This window comes from Triturus cristatus, chromosome 6 (assembly GCF_964204655.1).
Source record: "Triturus cristatus chromosome 6, aTriCri1.1, whole genome shotgun sequence".
NCBI lineage: Eukaryota > Metazoa > Chordata > Amphibia > Caudata > Salamandridae > Triturus > Triturus cristatus.
Window position 1 is genome coordinate 1,777,969,435 of NC_140589.1, and position 26,616 is coordinate 1,777,996,050.

General features: G+C 42.1%; 1 protein-coding gene across 2 annotated transcripts in view; it reads left to right on the forward strand.

The window, feature by feature from the left end:
* NCOA1 (nuclear receptor coactivator 1) overlaps positions 1 to 26,616 on the forward strand; it is a 1,112,411-nt gene that overhangs the window by 35,825 nt on the left and 1,049,970 nt on the right. The window contains exon 1 of one of the 2 annotated variants that reach the window (XM_085613079.1): positions 23,391 to 23,405. The exons of the other annotated variant lie outside the window; for it this stretch is intronic. The gene's annotated coding sequence lies outside the window, so the exon portion shown is untranslated. Of the gene's footprint in view, positions 1 to 23,390; positions 23,406 to 26,616 lie in introns of those variants that run through there. 2 annotated transcript variants of the gene reach the window in all.

Genomic DNA, 26,616 nt, shown 5'->3' on the forward strand with positions numbered 1-26,616 from the left:
ATTTGCAGTAAAATCGGATTCTTTTCTGATAAGAGCACGTGCAGAATTCACAGGTTAGCAGCAAAACGCTTTGGTTGCATGTTTAAACCACAGCTCAGCCATTAGTCATAGCACAGTATGACTGTGTAGAAAAAGCTAAGCAAAGATCTATTTGTGTTACCACAAGAGCTTTTTTGCTAAGTAGCCGATTAATATTTGCAGGTGGAACTTGCTTTTGTGCCCGGGGCAGGATGACGCTGTAATTTTGTTTGGGAGGGGGGGGGGGGGGGGGGGAGGGGTTGTAGTACTTGCCTACTCAGCGATTGCTGATCCTCAGAATAGTTCTAGCCCCAATTTAGAAATCTTCCTATTTGAGGGTTCCTTTATGCTCTACCAAAGAGGCTACATTATTCGTTTCAGGCTACTTGGATGTAGATGTGTGCTGTTGTGCAGAATCCAAACAAATAATGCAGTTTTGGGCATTTCAAGTTTTTCTAAAATAACCCAATGCTTCTGTTTTATGTCCCACTTAAATGTGCATTCTAAGCAGTCATTTCTGGGGTGTATTAAGTTGGTCTCTTTATGATGTGTTGGTGAAATGTCAAACTTATGCTGCACAAACGGCTCACAGGTGAGATAAACTTAGAAAAGCATTGACTTGAGCGAGCAAGATGCCATTTTCCATTAAAAGTCGAGGAATGTACTACTCTGAAGCAGAGTATGGCAAGAATGTACCACTAAATATCCTTCTTTATACAGAAGTATGTGTGCCAAAAGGGGAATCATTTTGAATATCAAAGGGCAGTATGTAGGTTGAACTAAGACTCTGTTGTTGCATGAATGAATCATTAATTTATAGTGTATTTTCCTATCTTAATCAAATAAATGTTAAGTTTTGAGTTCATCTGAAACAAAGTTGCAGATTGAGGCAGTTATTGGGTGGATGCCTATTAATTGAGATTTTGTTTAAAGGACAAATCCATCTAGACCAAGGATTCGTTAACCTTTGCCTAAATAGAGATTATTCCAGTGAGCAGAACCAAAGAAACTTCTGCTGTAGCTGAAGATATCCGATTGACAAGACCTCTTGGGGCGTGGGGAGTGATCTTTCCTGTCAGATAGTCTGGACCCTTGCCATGAAAAGGTTATGGAATCCTACTTGGGGCTTTGAAGCGGTGTTCTGCTTCATAGCCAGACAGCGGAATGTTGCCCTGTATTTGGACACGGCTAGGAGTAAGTACCCTGAACAGGTGGACATTTGCGATAGTTCCACTGCTCCTGTTTCTGTTAATACACTAATCCGTGGCCGAAATATAAATAAAATATTTATTAGAAGAGTTATATAGTGCACTCCACGTCGTTTTCCATGGCAGAGTGATTTACACATGTACACATAAGAAAATAATATATATTCACCGCCAAACCTGTGTGAGCGTAAAGAAAAAAAAAATCAACATTTGCTTAGCAACCTTCTTCAGGACATATCTTAACATAATGGATAACTTCATGGCCAAAGTATTTCACCTCCACTTTCGTCTTGGGTCTAGCTTCATGGGCATACATTTTAATGCGCTTGAAGACATCCTGCACTATTTGCATGTTTGTGCTTACTGTACGCTCTCATAGTATGTGCTTTTTAGGTCTCGCCTGACCCAGCGCATGCGCTGGTCTGGCAAGACTTTTAGTAAGGGCTTTTAAAAGTGCTGCCACATGGCCTACAGCTTGCGTGCATGTGCGCGGGCGCGCGCTTAAGTGCAGAGACACCATATGGCTTTCCTCGTCATGTTAAGCGCAGCGCTCGCAGCACGCGATCACTTTCGCGGCTGCTTTGCTGTTCTCAGTGAGACAGTATTTCACGGTGGCGCGGCCGCGTTCCTTTTACGCCCGCGATGCTTGTTTTCAGTAGTGGATGACGTAGGATCCACTCCGGCATATGTCATCTGGCCTCATATTTGAAGCTCAGATATATCCATGCAGACTGACTAAACTAGTTTTATTTTTCCTATTTATCCACCGAACATTTTTTCCATACATTTTACGCTACAGCTAGCAACCTGTTTCTGTAGTTAACACATATGCCCTGGTGTACAATAGCTATTTATTTAAATTACTTTTTTTTGCCACATCCAACTCTGACACCAATTTCCAACTAAGTATAGTATACTTCAGTTTTTGGCGATTCATGTGGAAGTCATCCTTTCCAGGTACGTTGTTTTATTTCTGCCTGCTTTGTAGTAAACCCGAGCAGTGGCACGAAAACCCCTTTAAAAACGATAATTTAGTCCAGGCAATCAAATCGCTACACTGCTAGTGCATCACACAAATGATATGGCGAGGGTCACGTACACGTTGACTCAAAGTCAAACCCTGTTCAAAAGAAGACCCTATTATATTTTAACAGGTAACGGCAAAAGCTCATTTTTGTGCAGGGTGTTAAATGAAGATGCAGGGCATAGACCGACTTTTATCAATGCTTTTTTACAGTGTTTGTATTCTTTAGTATATGTAGGCCCACGTGTGTTCTTAACAAGGCTCCAGCTCTGTGAAAAGCCTATTGCAATATACCTCAGTCGTGTCAAAGCATACTCGTCTCTAGGTAACAAGCACTCGTCACAGTTGCAAATGATATACTTTGGACCGGTTCCTTCATGTAGCTTGACCCATATCTCCAATCTAATTAGCAGCAATTATTTACTGACCCATCTTTTACGTTCACGTTTGTTTAATACGGCTGTCGTGTATTTATTTCAGCCGCTTAAATGCAATGACCCGTATAAGAGCTTAATGCTTCTTAATGTACTCTACGATAGTGCTTTGTTCTCCTTAATGTTTGATTTGTTGCGAGAGTTTTATTCACCAGGTGTAGACCTAAAAGTTCTCATCTCTGGTTAGCGATTATCGAGTATTTTTGGCAACTCCATGTTACTACTAAAAGCTTTAGTTCTAATTTAGTAGGGGCATTGTGCTGCCTGCACTAATCGATGAAATGGTTAGATAGATGGTTCTTACTTTCCATTGGTTACAACCTGTATGTTAGACCAATTACATATTAATAAAACGCATAATAATTGGATGTATACTTTCTCACCCTCACTTACGAAAAATGTGACAAAATATAATTTCAGCATTATAATTTTGTTTCGTAAGTTTTGTTCTTCGGCCGAAAATAAGTTGGAGTTGAGAAACAGTTTAACAGTTCTTCTTGCTCATCTTTGGTCCACGCAGTTGAGTTCGACTGACCCATCTCCCTCTTAGGCATTAGTATATATAACAAGATAAAAATCTTAGTGAGTTTTCAAAACGTGGGCACTGTGTTTTTGTTCTCGTCAAAATCCCAATTTGTTTATAGCTTTTACTGAATTATATTATAACAGTTGCTTGTTTTGGCTATAAAACCAATAAAATGGGCTATTGTGGTAATTTCTGTTCTTTTAAATTATGCCACAGTTTTGGATTTGAGGTTTTCTACAGTGTGTTCCGTCTCATCTTGATGCCAGAACACTTACTTTACACAGTTGCGTTCGACAAAAAAGTATAAGGAAAGTATAAAATCAGAGCAACATCAGTCATATTGACATTAACATTCTATAAACCAGTTTATTAAACTTATTGTATACCTCCATGTTTTAATGAAGGAGGAAAGTGTTTTTAAAGGTCTCGTGCGCTTCTTCCGATAGTTAATCAGTTTTTGCTTAATCTTAGGTTATATAATCAAGAAGACTTCAGGAGTTAGTTTATCTCTTTCAATGAAGGCAGCGTATGATGTTCTGGGTCCTGAGGTAATGTGTACTAATTCTCGAGGCTGCACCAGAGTTTCAGATTTTGTTTCCTAAATTGAAGTATTTGTAGAAAAAGTATTTTGCGAATTTCTGTTCCCCACCCCTCAGATGTTTAATTTCTATGCAAATATGTTAGAGGTCTGGTGCTTTGCATTTTTTTTGGTAAGTGACACATGTAGATCTAACAATGCACTGCATCTCTCGACCTCAATACAGAAGGACAAAACCCTGTTCCTAAGCTGAGGAGCTGGTAACATGTTAACCAGCAAAGTATGTGTGTGTGTGTGTGTATATATGTATGTGTGTATATATGTATGTATGTATCTATCAGAGATATGGAATTCCTATTGCCTGATGCCCGGGACATATGTTTGGGGTCAATGGCAACAAGTTTTCATGTGCATTTTGTCCTTGGGACAAGTTGGCCCAACCCACGACAGCACAAACCCTTTGGCTGTCAGTTTACTGTACTACATTATGGATTAGGGAAAGGCATTGCCTGCAGTTAAGGTAATATGTGTGTCCATGTGTCAATGCTGTTCAAACTTGTATTTATGGTTCATTAATGCAAAGCCTTTATTAGGGTGAGCGCTCTAAGTAAATGTTGTATGCTCAGACTGCACTACTGACAGTGGTTCCAGTATAAAAACGTGTACACACGTTTTCAATGTTTAGCATTATGAGGCTATGTATGATTCTCCCATAATGATCTCTGATTAGATGCAATTATTTCCAGAAGCTTGGATGCAAAATTGATGATTCTTTGCTTTCAAAATAAAATGTTTACAAAAAAATGAAAAAACATTTTGCTACACTACTGTCAAATTTTAGGTACCATTTCTTTGCAGCATCATTTAGTAAAATGTGTTGATGTAGGCTAGTATTTCCCAACCCTTATTCATAAGGGAAAATCAGTGTAACCAGCTTTAATAAGATTAGGGGAAACACAAATAAACAAGCATTGATAAAGCCAGTAGGTCTGAAATTGTTGGTCAACCTGTTGGTTTTGTCAATGCGTGACTTGTTTTCAAACTGCGCACAAGTCAAAAGTGGCAAATTCCATTGTGATATTCCTAACAAGAAAAAGCATTACAGTGGTGCACTGTCCTTTGTTATAACCTCGTGATAAGCACCTCTCCCTCCAACGTCACAAACTCCCATACAGTATGCAAACGCTTAGGCAAATCACAGATAAGGACTGAATATTTTTGAGGGGCTTTTTGAGAAAGTCATCGGGGGCATGTATGTTTTACAAGATAAAATTAAAATCATTAAAGTGGTGCACTGTAAAATCAGCTGTGTCACCTTCACATATAAAAGACACACAGTTTAGCAGCATTAGTTATTTGTTCCTTTTAATAGCTGCTGAATGTTAGAAATATGACTGGTAATTCCTGATTCTTAGTCCTCTAGAAGGTGCTGCAACTGCATCTCTGGTCCCAGTGGTAATTCCTCACTCTAAATCCTTTACACAGTGCTGCAGCTGCTACTCTTGTCCCATAGGTAATTCCTGATTCAAAGTCCTCCAAACAGTACTGTTAGGCACTAGTATGGTCCTGTTGTCAATTCTTCATTCTAAGTCCTCTAGGCAGTGCTGCTGCTGTGGTCCCATCGGTAATTCCTCATTTTAAGTCCTCTAGACAGTGCTACTAGCTGCTGCTCTGGTCCCGTCGGAAATTCCTCATTCTAAGTCTTTCAGACAGTGCTGCTAGCTGCTACCCTTGTCCTGTCGGTATTTCCTCATTCTAACCCCTCTACACATTGCTGCACCTGCTTCTCTGTTCCTGTCAGTAATTCACACATTGTAAGTCCTCTAGACAGTGCTGCAGCTTTGTCTCTGTTCATAGGTCCACTACACTCCAAACAAAACAAGTATTGGCATAGCTAATAGGTCTCGCCTTTGGGACCTTATAAGTGTTTAGCCATGCAACAGTTGATGTTGTTGCACCAAGGATATTGTGCTGCATAGCTAAATACTTATAAGGTCCCAAAAGCGAGACCTATTGGCTATGCCATTGCTTGTTGGAAATTCCCATCATGTGTCCAGTGTTTTTGGTGTTGTCTTGTACTTAGTATTTTACCATTAGACTGTCAGCAGGGAATAACACTCGGTACCTAAATAAGTAAAGTTATTTCTTCTTATACATTATGTGATGATTCTTATTTATCTAGAAAGTCAGAGAGGGTCATAAAAGCTGTCTTAGAACCCCTTTAAGACAAGCAACTTCTGTTTTTTCAAGGTGTGATGGGAAGCATATTATTTGGTATTTAATATATCCATTATGCATCCTGGAGAGATTAGGTCATTTCTGAAAGTGCTGCAGATTTCTTTTCTTCTTTTTTTCTCTCTCTCCAGTAGAAAGAAACGTCCTTTCTTATGTCCAGCCTGTTTAGTCTTTAAAAAAAAAAGAACTACCAATGTGTTTTTCTTAAACAGTGAAATCTTAACCATTCCACCTATATTTCTTGTTACCATAAATGTGAAGAATCATATCTTAAAGCTCATTCTGGCATTTACTGGTAACCAGTGAGCAAAGGCTTAACATTACATCACTTTGCATCAATAAGCAGCTGGCCAGGGAGGCCAAGCAGGCATAGAGATTGACTCTTTGAGTTTCAGGAGATGGTCTTTCTATGGCCGCCCTCCCTTCTTTCTCAGCAGAGGTAATCCTGGTGTGGGGGAAAAATATGTACTTGTCTTGCTGGTGACCAGTCAAGCTCGTCCTGCCTCTGTGATTGGAAATCTGCTCACTAGAGGCCTGAACCCTCTCTAGCAGTATAGCTGAGAATATCCATTGAGGCAACATGGTGACAGCAAAGAATGGGAGAAGTTAACCATGAGAGGAGGCGTCGGGCTAGAGATAGAGAAATGAGAACCAAGCCCGTTCTACACCTCCTTTCATTTGTCAGCAAGAAATGGCGGGAAAAAATAGGCTAGAGACTTTGCACAACCATGACGAGTTGTTTATTTGGCACTTCCTACTGAAGAGTTAACATGAGGTGGAAGCCCCCTTTGGGGCTTGATGAAATGGATGCACTACACTCTTGATAGGATGCCCATTTTCTAACATAGTCGACTACACAGAGGCTCCACCATTGACAGGGAACTTGCACGCTGAAAGACACACTTGACCTGAAGCTTTGTCGAGAAGACTTTGGATCGAGGTGTTAATCTATGCAGTGGAGGTGGATCTGTTGGAGTTGAACATCCAGTGCAGGGTGGGGAACAACTAGAAAAGAGACAACTGCTACAAAAAGAACCGAGTTTGTTGTAGAGTTTAGCACCCCTTGGTGATCTAGTCAATAAAAGTGACCATTGAAGCAAGAGAGCGACAAAATCTGGTATTGAGACATTTCGTTTATTTGTAGTCACTGGGGTTCTTTCTACAGGAGCTGCTCTGTGATGCACAGGATTATAATTCCCAGAGGGACAACAATATTGACTTGATCTCCTTTATGGGCTATGAGATTTCTCTCCCCGATTGTGGTTACCAAAATGAGGTTACCTTCAAGATCCTTTCTCTAAATGGTTACTTCCTTATTTCCCTGCCATCTTCCTGTTTCCCACACACCACCCAGTATAGTGATCCTACTCCTGCTGCCCCTTGATCCTCCATCGTCTTGTCTTGTTTTGCTCATTTCGAAGTAGGGGCTCTGGTTTTCCTGGGGTACGTAATATGGGCCTTCTTTTTGTGTGTGCAGAAGAGCCAGATTGTGCCTTGGACTGTAGCTGCCTGGTCACCAGATGACAACACTTCTAGTGATCTGTTATACCTGTACTGCCCTTGCAGCCGGTGCAACTTCAAGAGCTGCTTTCTTAATTAATGCATTTTCCTATTGTGTTGGTATTTTGGCCCTACACCTTGTATCCTTATATTATGGTATGCGGCATTGGTAAGATCTCCAAGACCACTTGAATAAAAGTAATTGGTCTAGTTTAGAACTTATTTGCTTGTTGACAATGATAGTAAGGCCATTAAGGGAGCCGTTTTCGCTGCCACTGTTTTAAAGAGCACCAGTTATTTTACCGCTATTCAGAAGTAGTTCCATAGTATGAGTTCCCTGATCTTTGCATCAAGTGCAAATATATTGTCGGAACATCGAACTGTATACATACAAACCAAAATCATTAATTTAGGGGAAATGATTGTTCAAGTACTGCAATATGTTCTAAATAAAGTGTATTCCCTCTTTTGTTGCTGATAAATTCACACCTTTACCAATCGATTCCTGGAAAGGAAAGTTAAACATACTTCAAAAGAGGATGGCAAAACTTTGATAAACAAGCATTGGAAAAGCATCCGTTTTGCCTATGTAATGAATAAAGAGCTGTTTTCCTCGATCATCGTCTGGAAGAAGGAAAGAGCTCCCTGACGGATAAAATAAAAGTGGATAGAATGTGGTGCAGCGGCCAGAGCTGCTGACTTGAAAGCTGGGGATCCCGGTATGAGTCTCTGCGGCACCGCACAACATTCTGTGATTCTATGCAAATCACTCAATCTCCCCAGGTGATAAATTGTTATATAAATATGCTGCAAGAGTAAAAGGCAAAACTTTATAATATAGTTCCAACAAAGAGGATGTTAACAGTATTTCGGCGGTGGGAAACAGATAAGAGAAGCAGATGAGGAACAAGCATTGGTAAATGCAGGAGAATATGCTGCAGCCAGTAGAAATGGAGGCACGGTAAGTGACATGCCCAGGAACCAATGAGAAGCCAGAAAATTGAGGAGGCCGGATGCAAGTCCCTTTTACGTTTATATTAAAAACAATAGATTTCTCAAGCACAGCAAAACCTAAAAATAATTTTGTAAACGCACTGCCACCAGATGTTTCTTGACTCCAAGTAGTCCTACCTGATAGAGGGATTGGTTGTAATTGGACACAATGGCATCTCAAAGATGTAAAACCTCCAGCGAGGCCCTGAAGCACTTCCACGTGGTTGGTTAAGAGGCTGGGTTGTGCATGGTTGGGTTGAGTGAGGGTTTATAAAAGTACCAATGTGGGGTGAGTTCTGATGTGTCTGAGTGTGGCTTGGAGGTGGGCTCCAAACATGTCATGCCTGTGCTTAAACATGGATTGAAGCAGATAGAGAAGGGAGTGTGAGTTAATGTTATGTACGCGTATTATTTTTGAGTGAGGCTACTCTTATTATTGTGCTTGTTTGGTACTTTGTAGGGTTATAAGAGCAGCCTGTTTCAGGTGTTTTAGTGTCATGTACCAGATTCGGAGGACAGTTCCAATCCTGTTGAGGCCGCTGTTACTCATGGAGTGGAGCACAAAGATGTAAACTGTAGGGTTGCTTTTGCATATACTAACCGTCTTTGGGTAAGAGGTGGCTTTGTTTGTTGTGCACGGTTGGTTAAATGTGGGTTCATAGAGTGGCCTATGTGGGAAGTGTTTTGGTGTCATGCGTGAGATTTGGAGGGTTTAAGTCCCGACATGTTCCTCTCTCTGCAGGAATGTGGAACATAGAATGTGCCGACCATTTTAGATGGCAGAGCTGAAAGGTGGCATCTTCTTAGCTGACGAATGTTGAGCTTTTGTGGGAATTTGGACTCTTATTTACAGGAGTGGTGGACTTTGACAATATTTTTCTGTAGAGCAGACTGTTGAAGCATTGCACAGATCATGACCTCATTATAAAGGTGAGGCTACTGAAGTGCTGTAGCTCACTGTTGACTTGGGGATATTTACATGTAATTGTTTCCACTAAACCTAAACTTACTGCCAAAAGCCCTAGTTTGTTTGTTGTAGCCAGTCCTTTGTTTTATGTTGAGAGCAAATTGGGGCTGGCGAGGCAGCTATCGGAAAATTGACATTGTGTCAATATACTCTTTCAATTGATTTAACAAATCGGATCCAATGAGAACTTCAGCACAATGCCGGAGGGGTAAATCCTACTTTATGGAGATTAAAGTTCCAGCGAGTTAAATGTCAATGGCAATAAAACGTGCTTAGTATTCTGCACCCGCTCCGTTTTCTGGTATCAAATCTGCAGAACATGTTAATTCATACTATTAAAATAATCAAGGAAAATGGACGGCACAAGAAAGCAGGATGAGGATAAAGGATGGTAGGTAGCATCTGTGATACTGGATGCGTGTGCGCCATGATGTTAAATGAGGGAACTGTAGCAATGGAAATGAATATGCAAAAAAGCTAGGGGCTTATTTACAAGCCCCTTGCGCCGTCGCTGCGTCACTTTTTCCCCATAATAAAAGTGACGCATCTGTGGCGCAAGGGGCTTGTACATAAGCCCCCTAGAGCTTTCCAATGTTCTTGCGAAATAAGGTTCACAATTCATACCATATCTTATTATGTGAACGTTCTGCTGTGGCAGATGAAACCTGTTAACTTTATTGCTGATGATGATTAGGCAGAAACAAATACGTCCTTGGCCAAAGAAGATTTATCTTGTATTCATGCAAGCATGCCTTTTAAACAGATTTGAACTAATTTGTGTAATGAAATGACTGTGTAAGAGCAATATATTGGTTTGTGTGGTTACATTTACATTTTGTATTAATTTGTAAATACATTTTTTTAAATGAGCTTTTGTGATGAATTTGCACGTTTTGGTGATTCGTTTTGAGCTCACTGATGCTTATGGGTTCAACAGCCCAGGGTGTATTTCCCTCTTTCACTGTGAGGGGACTGTAAGAACAGTTTTTGCAAATTAACTAGCATACAAATCATGACATTACCTGGACAGATCGTTAGGTTTCAAACCTAGATGAATGCCTATTTTTTTTTTTAACATTAAAAGGAGAATCCCGGATATTTATGGTGTACTTGGGTTTGTTATGCAGGCAGTGTGACACCAAGTCCTGTGTTCCACCCTAATGTACACAGATTGTTGATGCCTATGTGACTACTTGTCTTCATTTCAAGGTGCAGTTCGTTCTTATAGGTAGAATGGAAACATCTGTCACTAAACAGGATCAGCATCCTAAAATGTATAATATGTTAAGGGTGGCTACCACGTCTTCAGGATTCAAATACATTATTTTAAAGTGCCAACTGTGTCTTCAAGACCAAATGATGAACTTCGAGTCCTCTCACAAGACTACGAGACCCCTTGTCCCTTTTTAGCTTCCTCGCCTTTAGTGAGATTACCTTATATTAATGACCTGCTTTGACTTTGTGGAAGTCCCATTCTCGCGCTTTGTTTGACGAGTCCTAGATTAATTTTTTTGTGTGTGATGTAATTGGTTGAGTTTATAGAGCATGTTGAAGCCTCAACCTGCTGGGCCAAATAATTAATTGGTAGATCCTCTTATATAAGAGTAACTGGCTGAACAAAAGCATGGAACTGACACTTTTTACTTGGAGAACTAGACGAACGGACCGGCGTTTCGCACTTGCATAGTTGACATAAAGACATGTTTCCTTGGAGAAGGGTTCCTTTAGACAAATGTTTGTGTTAATATCTTCTGGGAAGGAATCCGCCTAGTCACAGTGACCCAGGGCATACTAGTTAGTTCAATGAGAGTTGCAAATAATATGACTTGTGATTTGCAAGAGAGAAGTGCTCTTGAATGAACAGGGTGCATATGTCTTGCATAGCAGTGACAGGAGTTATTGAACTCACAACAGACCGACATCCGACTTGGTCGCCGAGCTGTACATCAGCTGTGACAAGCAGCTGCTGCAGTTCCTGAGCCAGGCCCACTCTTAGGCTGCTGGATTCAGGCAGCAGATTTGGTGACCGCGGCCACCTTTGGTCATGGCATTCTTTCCAGGCTTAGTAAAAAGATTCTCCATGCTGCATGTGGCAGTTACGCTTTGCACCTAACCCACCTCAGCTGAGCCCAACATCTCCACTGGGCCAATCTGATGAAAGTTGCATAGATGGATGGAGCTGGCTGGCCGGCCGGCTGGCCACGTCACTGCAGTCCAGGCCTGGCCAAGTCAGGTAGAGGAGGAAGTCCCGCTAGGTCTTCAGCCTTTGCAGACGTTGAGAAAACGCACCTCTTGTCCACTTTAATTCAAAAGGAGTACAGCAAGTCTGCGGTAAAACATTTGGTTTATTCAAGCTTGAACGGATGCGAGCCCCACAAGAAAAAAGCTATTCCGTGTAGGTAATAAATGACCACACAGAATTCTGCTTTCATATTTATACTATACTTTTAACAAGTCTGCCTACACCCTTTCACTTCCCTCCCCTTAATCCACTGGATAATTCCTTCCAGTTATACATACAAAAAGAATAGCTAACCACACTACATTTTCATGATATGGGAACACAAGCCATTGCTTAATTGCAAATTGAATGGAAAAACGCCAGCATGACTTTCCATCTCAGAGAAACACAAATGATTAACAAAGTGTAATTATTCTAACAGCCACTCTGTACTTTTCCAAGGAAATGGAGAGAAAAAAATAAAAGTATGTACAATGTCAGAATGTGCAAGGAAAATTCCTCATACAACGTTTTACAAAATCAGGTGGATTTAAAAAAAATTCTGCACTCATGTTCATATTATATAACCTTTTCCTCAAATGGTCCTAGAACATGAGTTCAACATTTACCAATTGCCTGCTATCACAAACCTAGAGAATCAAAAATAGATAATTTGATTTAGCCCCTCATATTAAGACAGTACTTCATTTTCAAAAATTCTCCATTATAGGATTGTTAACAGGGTTTTTGTAAGAAGGCTAATCTGTGAGGGCACTAACACTAATGTTAATTAAATCCCATATTTCGGCTTCTTCCACATAAGCATATTCTGTTGTGAAACAGAAACTGAAGGGGGCTTGCAGACTGAAAGGAGCATACTCCAACACGTGGGAAGACAACTGACACATAGACGGCACCCTAAAATGATCCCTCCTATAACCAAGGCTAACACTAATAGTTTCCAACCCCATGTGAGCTGTACTTCTCTAAACCAACCTGACCAAGTCCAGTCTCCAGTATCCTGATTTATTTCAGCAGGAATTTTGTGACATTTTTGAATAGTCAAATTCACATTAGGAGTGTTATCTGGGATATACAACCAGCAGAAGCTGCCAATTAATTTGCATAGCCCCCATTCTCTGCTAAAAGAATGTCTAATACAATCCGGTTTTGAAGGGAAGCAAGACAGGCAGCTTGCATTTCTACAGTAATGTTACTGAGTGCCCCAGTATTCTCATTAATAACAGCTTCCACTACTCTAATCAATTGGTGCACCTGTACATTATTGGCCATAGGACCCCAAAAAGGCACTATACCCTTCATTGCATCAATAAATTGCTGCAGCATGGTATCTGTCTGGTCAACCTGTACTTCCCGTTTATTAAGTCGATATGTCCTGTGATAATCAGATGGAGCAAGGTAAGTGGGGGGGAAGAATAAATGCAATATAGCATCTGCCTGGCCATCCTTTAGGGAGCCAATAATAAGCCTGATTAACGCAAACAAAATAGGTGTTTTGTGAAGCCACAAATGATGGGGGAACTGGTACAATTTAATATCACTGTATGGGAGCAAATACTGTTCCCAACAGCAAGGGGCCCTTCACCTTCAACACAAAATGGGGCGTTATGGGCATGTACAGGTATGGGTATCATTGCCACCTTGGTCCGTTTTCTCTCATTAAAGGATAATAACATAGAGGAATTATCATAGCCTGTAAATTCCTCCTTCTCCTCCATAGTGCCATAGATTCTAACAGCATCTGGCCAACATAGATAATAAAGGTGATCCCTAAGCTGGCTCTGTACTGCTTTATAAGTAACTTTGATATAAAAGCAAAATTCAATTCCCACCAGGCACCACAAGACCCGTTATAGGATAAAGGTAGAGGAATACTAGGTGCCTTCCTTTTGACTGAAGATGGCAGAAAACCACATATCCAACAACCTGTAGCATTATGTCCAAAATGGGCATTATGTAAAACCTGAATGAATGTATTATTCAGATATTGCAAGCGGTGTGCTTGCTTATGAGGGGCAAGGGTTATGTACTGATGCTCTGGTATTGGTGTGGTGACTGATGTCACTGATTTAGAGACTGGGTGGTTTTCTTCTACCCACCAGAACAACCCTAGCATTCCTAATATTATTATCAAAAGACACAGAAGCACAATCATTTTCACTTTCTTGGTCCAAAATTGTTGTCTACCAGACACTGGAGTCTTTTCCTCCTGCCATGAATTAGAGGGTGATTTCCCAAACAGTCTCAGTTCAACACTCCTAGTCTTTCCCATATTGTATTATTTGTGTGTGCTGTACAAATACTTGTTCTTGATGAGTGATGCTTCTCCTAATATTTTGTCTTTATGCTCAGACCATACTCCTTTTTTTCTCTTCTTTTCCAAAAAGAGAACCAAATCAAAAACACCTAACAGCCAAAAGCAAAGTAACGTGGCTAAGACCTCCTAAAGAAAAACCTTCTCTATTCTACCAAAGAACATCGATAGTTCCCAGTGTCCTTTACTTCAAAGCCTCAGTGGCAAGCTTATGTACAGGTCCAGACGTTGGCGGTCTTGACCACCGGCATGAGTTGCTATTCCTCCAGAGATTGTTTTTTTCATTCAAAGTCTAGTTTGCGCCTCACAGGTGAGTAGCGCGCTTTATAAACCCCGGATTGATTGATTGATTGATAGTTTTTGAAAGTCCTAGGTCTCAAATTATATCTAGGCAAATCACAATCCGGATGCTCAAATCGAGGAATTGGTATCAATTTTGGGCTCAACAGGAGTGAAGTTGACCAGTGGATTTGCTACTTCTCCTTCTTCAATCAGCTCCCCATCATTACAAGATACTTGCTGTGGAGAAATTCCTTGCTTCACACATTGATCATAGAACAAAGGCGATGAAGCTTTCTTAACATGGTGGGCATGCAGCCAATGTTTGTGTCCCGTGCACTTTACAGCAGTCTGAGTTGCGAGTAGAACTTGAACTGGTCCTTTCCAGCGTGGCTCAAGACTGGATTTCCTCTGAAAGTGACGGGTGAAGACCCAGTCCCCAGGCTTCAGATTATGACTTGAACCTTCAAGACGAGGAGGGAGGCTGGCCTTCACCTGTGAATGAATCAAACGCAATTCTTTAGTCAATTGGTCACAATAATCAACAAGCAGAGGATATTCAGTTTCACAAAATTTCCTAGGTCTAGGTACACCCCACACATTTGCAGGCCTCCCCATTACTACCTGGAATGGGAATTAACCAATTTCCGAGTGTTCAGTGTTGGGCATTGAAAACAAAGCTATGGGCAAAGCATCAGGCCCTTTTAATTTTGTTTCAGCACATATCTTTCCCAGTTTTCCTTTCAAGCTACCATTGTATCTTTCCACTAGGCCTGCAGCCGGTGGATGGTGGGCAGCATGAAACTTTTGCCTTATCTGCAAGAACTTGCAGACCAGGTCCATCACTTGGCCAATGAAGTGACCCACCCATTGTCACTCCAGAGCACTCTGGGCAAACCAAATCTTGAGAAGTACCCCTTCAGGAGTATTTTTGCAGTAATTAGGGCTGTGTTATCTCGTAGAGGGTAAGCCTCCACTCACCTACTAAAGGTGCAAACCACCACTATGATATACTTAAGCTTGCCCACTTGTTCTATCTCTATGAAATCTATTTGCAGGACTTCAAAGGGCAACTCTGGAGGTAGAAAATGACCTGTCGGGACTGGGGTACCTTTTCCTAAATTATAAATCGCGCATATCATGCATCTTTTGACATGGGACTCTGCCACCCTGGGAATCAGTTTGTTGAACCATACGTGGGCTAATAATGCCACTATTCCTTTGGCACCAATCAAAGGTTTTGCAATTAAAGAGAAATTAGGTATCCACTGCCTGCAAAAGGAAGTCATACCTATAAAGGCGCAAACATCAGATTAACCTTTTCCTCAACGTGCCTTGTCCACCTGATGATAAAATGGTCAGTGGCTGTCTCATGGTGCTTCTCAATCCAAATAACCGACTAACATATCATCCACCACTCAAATTACTTTAAAATTTCACTATACTAACTCAACACTAATCCTTTAATGGGTTCCGGAGTAACGTGCTACTTGCCAAAAAAGCACTTCAACACCCCAACAGGGGTAACAAGCGCTATATAAATGCAAACGTTTTTCCCTCTTTTATCCCGTCGCTATCCTTCTCAAATGAAATAACTGATTAAAATCCACCACTCAAATTACTTTAATATTTCACTATACTAATTCAACAATAATCCGTCTTGGGTTCCGGAGTAGCGTTCTACTCGCCGAAAAAGCGCTTCGATGCCTCGTCAGGGGTAGTAAGCGCTATATAAATACAATTATAATACAATACAATACAGTGAAGAAGCCTTCTATGTCACACAGCTTGCATCAGCCTAGGAATTATCGGTTGCATTGGTGGGCGGCCAGTTCTGTCTGCAAATTCCATCTGACATCCTCTGCTACCTCTCTGCATTTGCAGTGCAATCACAGTATCCAGGCCCCGATGGCGTCAAATGCCCAGCACCCCGCAAGCACGGTTTAGGCATCTCCATTATACAGAAGAGGTTCTGCGAGAAGGAAAAGAAAACCTGACCAACTGAATCCTGCAGGTCTGTAATCATACCAACAATTCCTATTTGACCTGTAATTAAGTTTCACTGTCAGCCTGCCTGTAGTATTGGGCTGCACTTTCTTTTTTTTAATTTAGTTTAAAGGTGCGATTATTATTCGGTTATGCCATCTGCACAACATTAAATGCTGCAGTTTACTGTAAGGGAATTGTTAACACCAGCTGGTGCTAGTGTGGTTGGAGAGAGAACGTGTTGTCGGTCACTTTTTTCTCGTGGCAAAAATGACCTGTCGGGACTGGGGTACCTTTTCCTAAATTATAAATCGCGCATATCATGCATCTTTTGACATGGGACTCTGCCACCCTGGGAATCAGTTTGTTGAACCATACGTGGGCTAATAATGCCACTATTCCTTTGGCACCAATGTTGGCTATGTGTCATAGTAATAATAGCGTTAACATAACAATTAGGAAGCATCCATCTTTGTTTCTCCGACAGATCTTTCCTACATCCGGTATCATCTAATCTACCATACATCTGCCATGCCTCTTTCTCTTCCATGGTAGCTTCCTGGTGTATCTCTCTAACATTCTAAGGTATTGTTAAACATTGGTACTTCAGGGGCCCCTCTAGCTGGTCCTGTAACCTATATTAAACTATATTCAGATCTGGCTGTTTGCTTGGCTGTTTAATCTGCAAAAGTATTTCCCTGACCTACCTCATCAATAACTTTTTTATGGGCACTGCATTTAACAATGGCAACTTTTTTTGGTAATATCAGAGCATCTGACAATTTTACTATTAACTCCCCATATTTTATCTTATTATCATGTGAGGTCTAAACGCCTCTTTCTTTCCATAATCTCCCAAATGAGTGGGCAACACCAAAGGCTGACTGTCAGTATAAATATTTACAATCAGATCTTTACTTAATTCACATGCCTGTGTAAGGGAAATTACTTCTGCTGACATTTGCGGTATTTTATATGACTCAACCACTGTTTTCAAAGTGGTGATGGCATATGCAGCAGTGTTTGTACCATCTGGTAATTTGAAACATGAACCACCCACAAACAACTCCCCCTGTGGGTCAGATATGGTAGTATCTGTTAGGTCTACCCGTCCCTTGGTCTCTTCTTTAGTGGTGAACATACAATCATGGTGTTCTTCCCCCTGAATCACTGGGGGGAGGTAGCATTGTGGCTGGGTTCAAAACATTGCAACGTTTCAGAATATTTGGAGAAAAAAGTGTTAACTCACACCCTGTTAAATGTGCACTGGTCAGGTGCTGGGTCTGAGTTTTGTTTAGTAGCACATCCACAGCGTGCAGTACCATAACTGTCAAATTGTGACCTAGAACGTATATTTCAGATTGACTGCAGCTGCAGCAGCTGCTACCGAGCGCAAACAATTTGGCAAAGCTACTGGATCCAATGTGAAGGAAAAATAAGCACGAGGTTTATTCCTACCCCCGCGGGATTGTGTTAAAACCGATAGTCCACAGCCATCTTTCTCATGATGTTAGAGCAATCAAAGGTTTTGCAATTAAAGAGAAATTAGGTATCCACTGCCTGCAAAAGGAAGTCATACCTATAAAGGCGCAAACATTAGATTAACCTTTTCCTCAACGTGCCTTGTCCACCTGATGATAAAATGGTCAGTGGCTGTCTCATGGTGCTTCTCAATCCAAATAACCGACTAACATATCATCCACCACTCAAATTACTTTAAAATTTCACTATACTAACTCAACACTAATCCTTTAATGGGTAACGTGCTACTTGCCAAAAAAGCACTTCAACACCCCAACAGGGGTAACAAGCGCTATATAAAGGCAAACGTTTTCCCCTCTTTTATCCCGTCGCTATCCTTCTCAAATGAAATAACTGATTAAAATCCACCACTCAAATTACTTTAATATTTCACTATACTAATTCAACAATAATCCGTCTTGGGTTCCGGAGTAGCGTTCTACTCGCCGAAAAAGCGCTTCGATGCCTCGTCAGAGATTAAGACTTTTGCAGCAGAACAAGTTGTCTTGGGCCATTTGGACCTGCTAACAAATGTTAACATCAGGAGAAAAACTCTGGCTAGACTACTTTACTTGAAACTTTAAATGAAACATAGTAGACAAGTGAGGCATCAATTCTTTCTATACCCTGAGTTTGCTTCCTGACCTTTCATCTCAATGCCGGCAGGCGTAAGATATTGACGCATTTGCGGCCTAGAAGTGGAGCAGTGAAATCTATTCACTGCGTCACTTTTACGACCCTTTCTTGCGTCGGAACGCCCCGCATACATTATACCTGGCGCAGTTATAATGTGGCACAGGGGTTTACAAAGTGACGCATCAACCTAGATGCGTCACTTTGTAAACATGGCGCAACCGGGTGCATTTTTTAGACAGCAGGTGCGTCACTAAAAGTGACGCACCGGCGGCGAAAAGTGACGCAAGGGCTCATAAATAAGCCCCACAGTTTCTGGTCTGTAGCACACTTCTGTGCATCAGATAGAATCTGCAGTTTACAGCTCACACAAATGATTTATTATATAGAGGTAAATAAGGAGGGCTGATATATGGCTTGCCAGGGCATTATATAGTAATGCCAACTCCTATCTTACCGTTCTGGCCCACAATAATACCATAACACTCAGTTGTTTATTGCCAATTATAGCTCAAGCAGGCTCGTTAATAACTCTGGTTCCCTGTCCTCACACAAGACCTGTCCTCTGGTTCTTATCCATCACTCAGTACTGTACCAGCCCCTAAACCAGTCATCGCCAGCTGAATACACATGGACTACCAAAGCGATCTGACACAAAGCTGGCTACTCAGAGTATTGAACTCTAGTCCAGCACTGCAAGTCCCAATTAGCTGCATCCTATGCGTGCTGCTTTCCATCTCACAATGGCACTCAGATATGAGATACTAGTAATAAACTCCATCCGAGAAGATCTTCCTGACCACTTCTCTCACAAAACATGCCTGCTCAGCAGCATGAACAGTAAATCAAATATCAGACTGGACAACCCAGTGCAGAAACCATATAAATAGATCATGAGCATATGAAATACCACAAAAGACCTTCACAGTTGCTCAAAGCTGCGCGAAAAACTGTGAAGTGCACTTTTGTCTCAACCTAATATAAACGTATTTTGACTTGTACTTATGTCCGTTGTCTATTTACTTTTATATTGTTGAACAACCTCCCCTGATGTGTCTGGAAAACTTACCTTTTGTACCAAAGTTTTGTCCTGAATTTTGACCTTCAGTCCTGAATTTTTGTCCTGAAATTTGACCCTTTGTCCTGAATTTTTACACTCACCGTCCTGAATTTGCACCCATGCCAGTTGGTCACCCTAGCTTCTATGCGCTGTGTCCCCTGAGCTTGTCTCGTGCGCGAGAGGGGCATGCGATCTCTCTATACTTCAGAAATGGCATGACAGAGTAACTGGTGAACCCACAGTGAGCACTGTTTGAATCGCAGTTATTGCCGCGCTCCGCTTGTGTGGTGCCCTGCTGCTCTCATCGTCCTTGTCTTATTTTGGCCCAAATCCTGCCCCAGGGTTGTCTGTGTGCGCCATGCGCAGCGATTAGTTTCTTTTCTCCCAGGTTTGGTCTAGACTCTAGCGGCTGCGTTATCTTTCCGGGGACTCTTTACCCCGTGAAACATTCTTTTCTACTTAAAACTGGCAGGTGGTTGGCCCTCGGAATGAATTCTGGCACAGCGAATATCTTACTTGTTTAAACTTGAAAGGAATATGTATTGGAAGAGACTCGGGCTATTTGCAATCAAACACGGTTAATAATGTGAAACCACAGCCTCCTCGCAGTGTGTTTATGCTTAGACTCAGGGCAGTTGTGGATTCTAAAAGGAGCCAGAATCAATACCTCCGATGTTGATGGGGCTGTTGGAACAGAGCTCGTGCACTCCTCGCCTACACTTCAGTCTTGGGGAGGGTGGGAACACTTCTGTTAGATTTGTCTGAAGGGCCCCAGGAGGCACTGCGGCAGCAGCCCAGCTGCGCTTGCTTTTAACAGCGGCTCATCTGTGGCTGGGAGTACGGGGACCTGTTTGGACAGAGGCGCAACTAGAGCCAAATTTCGTGGGGGGGGGGCTGAATCTTTAAGCAATAGGCAGAGTGGAGCTGCAGGGGCTCTTAGAAGGGGTGAAACAACAGCGAGGCCTCATTAACATGCAATGGTTTTTTTAAAACCTGTGAAGTGCTCGGGTGGGGCTGTGTGTGTGCCCGGGAAGCTGTCTAATCCCGGGCTGTCACACAGGGGGGGTGGGGAGGGGGGCGGGGCTGAAGCCCTTTGAGTCCAATGGTTAAGGCATAACTTTCTAGGCTTGGTTTTAGGCTGTGGACAGGCAAACCATGGAGCCTGCTCTCCTCAGAGCAAAACAACAAAAATAATGCAGTCTGCTGTCACTGCAGTCCGGAAAGGCCAGGTGAGCGTTGTAGGGGGAAGGGACATCCTTTAGTCATTTTCTCTCTGGATTTCCCTTCTCTTTTTGAAACACAAGAGCAGGGACATTGTCGTGGTGTCACCAGGGCTTTAGGTGTAAGCTTTTTCAATATTCTAGACAAGCCATAGTTGCTGCTTATTTATCTTATGCAGCTAACAAGCATTGACAAAGCCAATAGTCCTGACTTGTTGTAGGTATGATGTTACTTGTGGTATCATATACCTGGCTGCAATGACAAAAACAGCAAAATACAAGTCGGGCGGCACACTATGCTAAACACAGATTTTTAACGTACTGTTTTTAAGCCACGCCCTCAATTACATTGGCCACGCCCCTTTGGGAGACCCCCCAGTTTTTTCATCCCACTTAAATCCCTGACTGTAGCTGTCGGGTCCTTGAGATGTGCGAGGAGCTGGTGAATAGGATGAACCCTTGAGCCGTATCGGGCTTTATAGGCCCTCGGGCATGCTCCAATACCGCAAACAGTGTGCGCTCCCCAAGGACCCGCTTCTGGGTCCACGCTCCTGCCAGGAGGTTTGAAGAAAGCCCTTCCTGCCATGAGAGAGGAGGGCATTGTGCTCCCAGAGAAGGTATGCCTGCTCTGCTTGTCTAGGCCAGCCTATAGTGGCGCCCTCTTCCCATCGTTTGGGGATGTGTGGCAAGCGGTGCTGTGCTGCCATTCTGTTTAGTAACACTGCACTTGCCACTCCATTGATGGGTGTGTAAACTCTACCCCTTGCCCTCAACCCCCAGGCTGGCCTAAGCACCGCCAGGCTGCTTCATTCGTTAACATCCTAGCAGACTGGGCAGGTGCGCTAGCCTTTCGTTTCTGCAGTTGCAAAAAACAATGGAAACCCCTAGAATTACTAGAAACTTGGGGTCTGTGCATATTTTATACATCAGTGGTCCCTAACACACACACAAACTGTAAGTAATGACAACATTTCTTAATTTGAATAGAATCATATATACAAAATTATATTGTGTGCAAATGAAGGAAAACCTGCTCAGTGCTCTTTCTGGTGAGATACATACAGGTGAATAAAGTGATCAGAATTGTGTGTCCTATAATCAAGAACATGGCCCGTTTGATTCAAATCAGGCGATACACATTGGGTCTGCACTTAAAGGAAAGTTGGATCATCCTCAGGACTCTAAGAATATACGGAGTCTGAGAGGGAAGCTGAAACAGAGCATGTATGGAAATGGGCTGAGGGCTGATTTTAATTCAGTTATAAATAAAGAAGGATGATGGACTAAACTTGCTATCCCGACTTCCTTTCTGGTGCACCTTCCATTCCAAAGTATCTTGCTCTTTCTGGATTCCAGTGGCACTCGATGGCAGCGAGTGGCAGAAGTAGATGCACAGGGCAAAACATTTATAAAACGATGGATTTAGGCCCAGATCTCTGTACTGGGGTGAATGTATGACATTGTTCTGCATTCTGTCCATCAACTGTTGTTTTTGCATTTGTCACCCCGAGTGGGACGGGTATGCACAGACGTGAGTCCCGTGCTCTCCATGCCACTGGAATCAAGCTATCCTGGCTGAAGAGGGGTGAAACCCCGAAACCGGTCCTAGGTTGCTTGGTTCCAGTCCAGGGAGGACCTGGCTTGGCAGTTCGGGCTGGACTGTTCCCATGAGGCACAGGGTCAAGGCTGATTTGCATATGGCCAGGTCTAAACTGGGGTGGCATGGTGAGCAAAAGAATGATGGATTTAACCCAGATCTCTTGACTGGGGGAGAATGTTTTGATTTGTTCTGCATTCCATCCATCAATTGTGTGTCTTTTCCTTTCTCGCCCTAAGTGCGTCAGGTATGCCCAGACGTGGGTCCTGGGCTCACTGTGCCACTGGAATCAAGCTATCCTGGCCGAAGAGGGGTGAAACCCCGAAACCGGTCCTAGGTTGCTTGGTTCCAGTCCAGGGAGGACCTGGCTTGGCAGTTCAGGCTGGACTGTTCCCATGAGGCACAGGGTCAAGACTGATTTGCATATGGCTGGGTTCAAACTGGAATGGCATGGTGATCAAAAAAACGATGGATTTAGGCCCAGATCTCTGTACTGGGGTGAATGTATGACATTGTTCTGCATTCTGTCCATCAACTGTTGTTTTTGCACAAAACATTTAATGCAACAGGGATTGATGTGCTGAACCTGTGGTCAGCCGTTGGGAGCATTGTCTATAAATGTATGGAAATGTGCACAACTAAACACAGAATTATGTACATATATATAATATTTGCCTACATCCCTTGGCGACAAAAGAGAGAGCATATAAAAGAAGTGCTTACCAGAGACAGAGTTGCATAGGGAATTACCGTAGTCGACCCACGGCGGCAGGGAAATCTGTGGGTTGAGTGGCGAGCGATAAGGGGACAAGTCCACAAAAAGGAAAAGATGGGAACGTAAATAAGGAAAATATTATACCTTTATACCTACAAAGGGTGTGTGGGGGGAGGAGAGCCCCTGCGGGAACTGGGGGATGGGGTGAATTAAAACAACTTATAAGGACAGAGTGACCAAGGTTAATGAGACAATACGTACCTCTTTTGAGTCTTTCCCGTTTGTTCACTCTAGGGTGCCGCAATCCAGACTCTGGTAATCCGGCCTCAACCTTCATTCACTGTAACTTCGAACATCAATTGGGCTTGTTGGGCATATCAAGAGATGCCATGCAGGTACTGATTGCTGTCTGTGAAATGACTGACTTTCTGCAGCTGCTGTATTTCCTCATTCCTTCTTTTCATGCAGTAAGGTCCCCAAATTGAACTATTCCTCTTGCACGCAGAGTGTTTTAATTGCAGTATAAGTGTACATTTTATCTGTGATTTTAAAACATTTGAAATCTTTCTTTTTATTGTTTTTATTATTCTTACTATGGTTTTAAGATTCATGGTATTTGTCCTGTGTAAGTGAGCTGTGTATATATATCTATCTTTTTTTTAACATTATGCTTTGTTATTAATTGTGCTCCTAACTGGGCTTAGGTACTGCATATTTCCTTTTGATCCGTGATTTTATGGTCTATGACAGAAATAAAGCTTAAACTGAATTACATCTCAGTCCTCGTCTAGAATATAAGCTGATCATCCATGGCCATCACACGTAGAAGGAAAGTGCCCCATGTGCCCATATACTACTGACATAGCTTGAGATGACCAAATATTGTGGACTGGTGTAGTAAAATATCCTCTGGTCTGTACATAAAGTCTTCAACACATATTGAGAAAGTGTAGTGAGGCTAAGGTAGTTGTGATATGGGCAAGTTTTTTTTTTTTAGTCTAAGGATGAGGATTAGTCTGGCCATTCCATTCTGCACCCTTTGGAATGGTGCAGCACAAATTCCAGTAATCCCATCCACTTTCCTTTGGCAAAATTGCGTATTCTAGATGGGGTCCAGTTGATTGTTGGTCTGGGAGATTCTCTGGCACACCTGGGAAGTCATCCGAACCACTACCACACTGCCTTAAATCTACCTGGAGGCAGACTAGTCTGAAATAGAGATCATTAACATTCCTTACTAGACCAAGAGTTCGAATAGAGCATTGATGCGTACATTAAAGGCCATGATATTTAAAGTCTTGGGCTTTTTTTCTTTTGCATCTTTTATACGACAGTTAAAGAACTGTCTCGTCCCCTGCTTTCCATGTTTTTCAGCTGTACACCTTTTTCAGCATCCTGTTGTGTTTTGATTTAGATACCCGTACATAGGTTTCCCTGAATCATATCCTTATATAGGCACAATTCGCATTGCCCTTATTTAGGCATGAACTCTCAGTCCTTATTTAGGCATTAGCCATGCTATCCAAATACAGGCATGGTCACCTACCAGACCCTTAAGCCATCGGGACTTTCCCTAGCTAGGATTATTGATTTCTCCAAGAACTCCTCTATTATGCATGAACTACTATTCCTTAGGGGTTCATCCATGATGTCTTCCTCTGCCCGACTTTACGTCAATGCTAGCATTCCTAAGCACCTTCCAGGTATAAATATACCTTCCCTTACCATGGCAAACCACGGCTCGGCACGACTTGACTGCACGGTTCGCCACGGCAAGTTCGGAAGAGACCATATCCCGGTCTGACGCACTGATCAGTCGCTGTCATCCCTGCTCGCAGAGAATCCAGCTTCCAGTGTTTTGACTCCCTTCGCGGAGTGTTAGAGTTTGAGACCCGGAAAGAGAGTCCCACCTCTCTCATTCTAAGGTATGGAGCTGACAAGAACCTAGAGGGACTATGGGCATACAAACTTAGTATATATCATACTATAGAAAACAGCACCTACTTCATACCTTGTACTATACTTAGGTACACTGGGGTAGAATTATTTAGAAGCATCAGACGAGTATTCACTTTTTAGCCTGTGTTATTTATGTATATATAAATGTTATAGCTAAAAGACAGTGCTATTGCAGTATTATTTCTTTTTACTGCTTACGCTGTGCGTATTATATCTTGTTTACTGTCTTATGATTGTAACAGCTCATATCTCTTACACGAGAAACAAGACTGTTCAATAAATCCCTTTTATTGAAACGGCCGTCTATCTATTTCTGTGAAACTAAACATGCACGATTGACTGAGTGAAACTGTTATCTATTGTTTCCACGATTCTGAGACGCGTTCCGATTCGAAGGGAAACAAAGTTATCATGTTTATGCGGTTGTCAGGAACTAATCCCTTGTTCATTCAAGATGTTTCTAGTGATCTCTGAGTTAGCTGGCACACACGAAGTAAGTTTAATGTACTCGATAGGAGCATACTGACCATAGTCCTATGGAAAAACTATAGTGTATATTATTCCAATGCGCAGAGCCTATAAGGGAAATAGGAACTACACTACAAGGCGCCAAACATTTGGTAAGGCACTAATTTAACACTAGATACTGAAGTAACTCAGTCGTGCTTTTCTCAGAGACCCCTACTCATAATTCTCCATAAGACGTCTGGAGTGGGTAGGGATAATATCCGCCATAGCTGAGTAGGACAAGAATCTTATGTATTAGCTGTTTGGTTTGTTCAACGTTGAAGGATACAGTGTTCCAAAATAACTTGCACCTTATCTTTGTTTCCTTGAAACCTGTTCTACATTTTCAAAAAACAATGTCCCAAAACGGGGATAATAATGGTGAAGCTGCGGCTGACCAAGTCGCAACAGCTTTTAATACTGCAGGTTTAAATGAAACCGATGTGGGTGCTATAAACAACCCACCAAACTTAAGGAGAGCCACCACTCTAAAACTTATAAAACATGGCCTAACACCAAGAGGTGGTAGAGCAGTTTTTGTGATAGAGGCACATGAATCTTTTCAGATAGAGGTATTCTATTCATGGATTACTTTCCCAGAATCAAATCCAGTAACACATGTGTTTCACTTCTTCAAAGAAGATGAACCACCTGAGGAATACATTCCCTCCGAGGATATTGAAATTCCACTCACATACCAGGAGCATCAACTCTGGTTTAAAGGCGCCCTAAAACACTTCAATCACATTACCAGGCTCGGTCCACTAGGTAGACCAGGAGCAACATGGCCGATTTTATCCGGCTACATACCTCATCCTGATATTGAAGCAATGTCAGATAAGGAATTACTTAATCAAATACAAGTATTAATACAATTACACAGTTAAACCACAACTGTCTGAGGGTCCTGAAAAGAACTCGATTAAACACAACCCTACATCTTCTAAAAAGAAGTGGGAGAACAACAAACAACCTTCAAAAGAGAAACGTTGACAATCCCGAGGTAGGTCTCCTCAAAAGGAGCCCTCTGACAGGAGGTATAACCTCAGGAATAGGGATAATTTGAAAAAACCTGACAGGTATCAAGATACTGATACACGTTCCTTTCGTATCTTTCAGACATCTTCGCAGACATCTGAA